The sequence below is a fragment of the Saccostrea cucullata genome, unplaced genomic scaffold (assembly GCF_032062105.1).
Source record: "Saccostrea cucullata isolate Sc308-1 unplaced genomic scaffold, CSIRO_AGI_Scuc_v1 ctg692, whole genome shotgun sequence".
Taxonomy (NCBI): domain Eukaryota; kingdom Metazoa; phylum Mollusca; class Bivalvia; order Ostreida; family Ostreidae; genus Saccostrea; species Saccostrea cuccullata.
In genome coordinates, this window is record NW_026918892.1 from 1 (window position 1) to 6,240 (window position 6,240).

At 34.5% G+C, this 6,240-nt stretch overlaps 1 long non-coding RNA gene across 1 annotated transcript; it reads right to left on the reverse strand.

Annotated features, from left to right (window-relative positions):
- Nucleotides 1-29: 29 nt before the first annotated feature.
- LOC134274432 (uncharacterized) lies at nt 30-3,021 on the reverse strand. The gene is made up of 3 exons (XR_009993610.1): nt 2,936-3,021; nt 2,582-2,694; nt 30-1,218 (listed from the first exon to the last, which is right to left on the reverse strand). It is a non-coding gene; the product is annotated as an uncharacterized LOC134274432 (long non-coding RNA).
- Nucleotides 3,022-6,240: the final 3,219 nt, after the last annotated feature.

Below are 6,240 nucleotides of genomic sequence, written 5' to 3' on the forward strand. Positions count from 1 at the left end.
AATACACCATCCTGAAACCTTGCCCCTAACCTTGGGCTGAGCACAACATAACGTGAAATAATCCACAGACAGTAACCGAATACTAACGAGACCATCAAACATTCCCTCTACCACCTTCAAGTTGTTGTTCTGAAGGTCGAGGAATTGCAAACTAGAAAGACGCATGAAATGACTTCTTTTTAAAGAATCTAGATAATTATTTGACAGATCCAAATGAATAAGTTTAGCCAGTTTTGAAAACGCATTTTCGTCGATAAAAGCAATGATGTTTTTGTTTAGCTTTAGGTAGAGAAGATTCGGTAGATCTGCAAGATTGCTCCTTCCTATCTGTCCAATTCTGTTGTAAGAGAGGTCGAGGTATTGAAGTCGAGCCTCGGATTGCCTTGTGTCAACAAATACAACAATGGATTCAAATTCATTATGTTGTAGGTGTAGAATTTGAGTAAAAAACAGAATTCTGCAATTCCTTAAATTGTTCTGACGAAGATCTAAAGTGATTGTTTCTAAATAAGATTTTGGTAGTTGCGTTAAATTGCAGAAACTGAAGTTTACGACCAGATGATGAAATCTTTGGATGAGATCCAGAAACCCCCGGGTTTGTATCATATTTACTTTGTTTCCGACAAGCATTTTAATAGGAAATGACACTGTCGAGATCAGTGAGCTATTATAAATGTTCAATTCAAAATATTGATGGAATTTTTCGGAAAATTTTATGTTTGTTAACGTGCTATACACTATTTCTAATAAGCGTAAAAAGTCATTGCTATCATCAATGAACGCCATTTGAGTAATTTCACAGTTTTTCATTTTGAGTTCACGCAAATTGACAGCTTTTTTTTTCGATATTTAAGAAACCGATATTGGAGGAAGTAATTTGAATTTTTTTCAAATTCAATTCTTGTCCCCTGAAATGTAACTGTACATGTTGTAAACTATAAAGTGTAAGGGATGTAGCGTAAACAGGTATATTTTGAGCAGAAGAACAATTTAGTGTCAAACCCTTACAAGAACAATTCACAGGACAAAACAAATAACATTTTCCTGAAACATCTACTGTACATCTTTGTCCGTCCTCGCAGAAATGCCAGTCCGGTATATAACGGCCCCTGTTTTTGAATTTTTTTATAATGTCTAGGTTGATCTCTGTCAACGTGGGTGTATCGCTGAAATTATTTGTTAAATTCGACGTACATTGATTATTCATACCGCCCAAATCTGAAAAATAAAAGTAAATATTTCATATATATCTTTTATTAGTAGAGTTACACAAGCATACTGCACAAATGAAAACATTCTTTCCTCTTCTGTCATTTTTTAAATATACATTTAAAAAATAATTTATCAATTTGATTACATTTTGTGCTTGCAAAATTAAGGAAATGGGGAATTTTAGAAGCATATTATTCAAGTTATAACCGGTATGATATTACAAAAGTTACTTTCTTGGATAAGATTTTTATTTGCTATATATATTTCTGCATTAAACACTGTGACGAAGAGATCAAACCAAAGTGATTTTAAGCATAAGATACAAGTACTTTGCTTAAAATATAATTAGTTATGGAAAATATTAATAAACTTTCAATCCTTGTTTTTCTTTGTGGTTTTTCTCTTGTTAATATTTTTTTCTTGTTGCTGTCTTTAGACAATCTTGCATTGAAAAACTAAGATATCCAGTAATGTAACGTGTATGATTGGGTTCTACAAGGGATATATGTACAGTATAATGCGTTTTCTCTTACTCTATCTGAGTTAATGATTGGACTAATAATTGTAGGGCCGCTCTATCTGAGGGAAAATCACAATTTATTTAAAATTGTGTTATCTAGAGACGTGGACTGGGTATGGCTTTTGCACTGTGTTTCTACACTAGGTTCCTTTTGATAGGAAAGAACTGAGTGCCTCAATCTTCTGCAGATTTACTGCACCCAGAACTTACCATCAATTCCTAGATCACCTGCCACTGGTGCTTATTCTACTCTTACCCTTTTTCTTCTTCTAATGGCTTCCTCTTTTATTCTTCCAATTTCAGCCGTAACTTTCTGAATGCCCTACTATTTTATTTCTTTCCTCCCAGCTTCTGATTCAACTGTCGGCTTCTTCAGCTAACTTCTGATTGCCTGATTTACCTAAAGCATCACTTGATATACCCTTAGACTGTCCTATTCCAAGGGTAGTCAGGTCATTCCATTATTCATTATTTAAGGTCTTCTCTGCGTTTATTTAAACGCCCCTTAACCATTACAGTAAAATACACTTACGTGTGTGATAAGCACACGAGTTACTTTAAAATGCACCAAAACAATATTTATATTATATTAGACATAAAAATAAATTAATTAAGTACAAACAATGCTGTACAATATAAAAACAAACAAACAGCAAAGACCTTGTTTTTTGGGGGTGGGGTCGGGGCTTGAGGTTTTCCTTTTTTTTTTTTCATGTTAGCATTTGAACAATTACATGTACATGTCTGGAATTTGACTGTGAACAGTATTTTTCTGTTTTATGTATTATTTTTCAGTGCATGGATAGAAAAATTACAGTAAACGGGAATAATTTAGATAAAGATACATACTACAATTTAATTCATCTTCTCCCAACAAACAGTCTGGCTTTGAATCACAAACACTTTTAAAGGGAATACATTCGTCACGGCCCTTTTTGCAGCTGAATTCATCTGGTCCACAACTCTCTGAAGAAATGTGCAAAAAGATGAAATTAATATATTAAGCATCTAATATTATCTCTTTGTGTGAGAGCGGGTGCGTGTGTTAGGGGTGAGTGTGTTTGTGTGTTTGTGTGTGAGAGCCTGAGGATGAGAGAGAGAGAGAGTGAGGGAGTGTGTAAGGGGGAGTAAGGGAGTAGGTGTATATGTAGTACTATGTAAGTGTGTTTTATTAAGTCATATTTTAAGTGTTGACTGGAATACTTATCACAAATCCCGCTGCTGATAGAAATGTCATCCAATAATATAAGTCCGTATATGTAACTTGAACTTGTAAATAAAGCTCGATATACAACCTGAAAATTGAGGAAACATTTTTATTAAAGTTATGATGTAGATGCATGTTAGGTTTTTGTTCTGGTCCTTGTTTGAAATTCACATGCATAAAATCTAAAATGTTTATTATTAAATGTGTGGGTGATATTATAGTTTGCAGTTTATTGTGAAGTTTTACTTTGCTTAACGATCTTGTTGACAACTGCGCTCAAGGTAAATTGTACACGCCTCCTAACCGCAAGCTTTACGACTGGAACTTTCTTTTTATCCCTGATTGGTTGCTCGTACAAAAGACTATTTCCGTGTCAATGTTGATAATATGAATTGATCAATCACGTGAATTATTTACGCTGGAAGCATCTGATGAAAAAGATCGTGACGTAACGCAAAACTTCTCAATGAACTGAAATTGATAATGATTCAGTGCATATATTATAATACAGTGGACCCTCATTTATCCGGACGCTTTGGTTCCCAGTCAATTTGTCCGGATATGTGAAGCATCCGGATATCTGAATCACCAGTTAAACAGGACAAAATAACATTTAAAAATTCCGTCCCGGTGAAAAAGCGTCCGGATACTGAAGCATCCGGATATCTGGCGTCCGGATATCTGAAGGTCCACTGTAAATGAAATATCGTCTTTGAATATTGATTGAGATAAACAACAAACAATTTTTTTGAGATAATATTTAAGAAAACAGAATACGTTTGCTAAACGCTTATACCCCTGTGTGGCAGCTTAAGATTAAAGTTTCTCAAATGCAAATCAAAGACTATGGTCAAAATTCAGAGATTAAAAATATTTTACCTAAAAAGGGAAAATGAACGCCCACTGGCGTAGCATTGTTTTTGAAAAAAAGGGGGGGGCCAGAAAAAAAATTCAACCTTCCTAAAAAAGCTTGAACGAAAATCCTATTTCGTGGGAGGGGGGGGGGTGTTAGGTGTTCAACGTCTTTCAGTACCAAGTACCAAATTTGCTCCCAACATTTGACCCTTACTCTCACAAAAAGGGGGGAGCAACTCGACCTCTACTAACCAATTTTAAAAAGCAAAAAGTTATGTCTGGAAAAAAAAGTTGGCGGGGGGGGGGGGGGCTCCTATTACTACGTGTTTAAAAGCCGAAACAACAACCATTCAAATTTTAGCTCCAAGTTGAAAAAGTTTTTTTTTCAAACGTCGAGTGTATACTGTTTCTGTAGCAGTGTGCCCAATGTAAAGTTAAGGTTGCATAGATCATAGAAGTATTCTTAGAATACCCTGGTATATCAAAGCATCACTAGTCTCCCAAAGCAAAGGTAATTTGGTTCTCCTTGTAAATAAGGCCACTGTCTAGTAAAAAAATACCGAAGCAGAATAACCCAAGTTAAGCACTAGCAAACCAAACATTTCAGAGCGAAATTTCTTTCATATAATACATAAAACAGAAGGTAATTACAAATTCTAACGAATACTTAAAATTAATATGTTCATTAATTTAGTTGGGATTGCTCACTTGAATTTTACTCCAACGGGGAGGGTGACTGCTGAACTGTGGAACTTCATCACGGATGAACCAGTGTGTGACGTCAGGATATGCGACAAATCATATGGTTGAAGATAATTACTGATGTAAGCAACAACAAGCTGTAAATATCATGACAAATAATGCTATTTTTGCTATCTAACAAAAAAGCCAAAAATATGCCTTTTTCTTGATGTTTTTTCTTATGGGAAACATAGAGCGCAGTGTAGAACATACATAATTTTTCTTTCACTAATTAGTATTGGATAGATACATCTTTCGTAAAAATATAAAGCTTGTTCTAGGCTGCGCTCCATATTTCTGGAAGAAAAACTACTTGAAAATAAGCAGTTTTATACAAAATATGCTAAAATGGCGGGAAAACGTGATTTTTATGATGTCATATTTCTAAAATAACGGCATTTTGATCAAAATGAAAATGACCAATAAAGGTCGCATATATAGCTGTACAAATAAAAACTATTATATAAAGTAAAATTTAGATATTCATTTTAAGGGGTCAATTGAGACACTTACCATATATCGCTCTTTATCGAAACTGGAGTTCGAAATATTAAACAAATAACAATCGTTACCCGATCTTTGAACTTTTCTCGTTTAGTGAACAAAACTTTTAACTCTAAAATATTTATGCTCTCTTGTTGCATAGGGACTTGTATATTTTCCCGGGTAAACACGAAACACAATTGCAGGCGCACAACAATGAAAAATTAATAAAAATCTTTTCAAAAATTGACTATCATGATATTCAATTAAAGATATGTTACATGTTACCATGATGAATTTAAAGCTGATTGATGCAATAAAGCGTAATAAAGCAAAATCACAATCAAACCAAACCGACAAGTATGAACAGCAATTTATCGAGTTCTGCAATCAAAAGGATCACTCACATTTTCCAAAATGGTGAGATGATTGTATGATTGAAAATGTACTTCATCAAAAGCTATGTTTATATCATTAGCTCAACTGAGCAGAAGGCTCAAGAGAGCTTAAATTTTCTGATCGTTTGTCCGTTGTCTTTCGTCGTTAATTTCTCAGATTTTAATCTTATTTTCAAGAACCACTGGGTCAATTTTAACCAAATTTGGGAAACAGTATCCGCAGGTAAAGTGATTCAAGTTTGATTAAATGAAGGGCCACTCTCCTTCAAGGGAGATTAAACAAGAGGCCCAGGGGTCACATCGCTCACCTGAGCAACTGGCTTAGTATGTGAAACTTAAAGCAAAAATCAGTTCTGTATTGAAAAGTTTAGGTATAAAAGTGGGTTCAGAGGAGGAGGGGGAGGTGGGTATTGGAACAAACTTCAATCTATACTTCCTATGGATACATTAAATAAATATGATACATACTCGTAATCGCTTTGCCGTTTATAAGATAAAAATTTATTAATATAGCCTTTGTATTCCTTTGTGTATCCACTTTTATGGATCCTCTATTTTCTGGTTCGTTATGATTTAAACAAACTTGAATCTAAACGACCCGAGGATGCTTCCATATAAATACGAACAATGGCAGCTTTGCTGTTTTTTAGAAGAAGATTCTTTAAAGATTTTTCCAATGTTAAACTTTGATCCCCCATTGTGGCCCGATCCTACCCCTGGAGATCATGATTTGAGCAAACTTGAATTAACAGAGGATGCTTCCACACGAGTTTCATTTTTCATGGCCCAGTGGTTCTGGAGAAGAAGATTTTTAAAGATTTTTC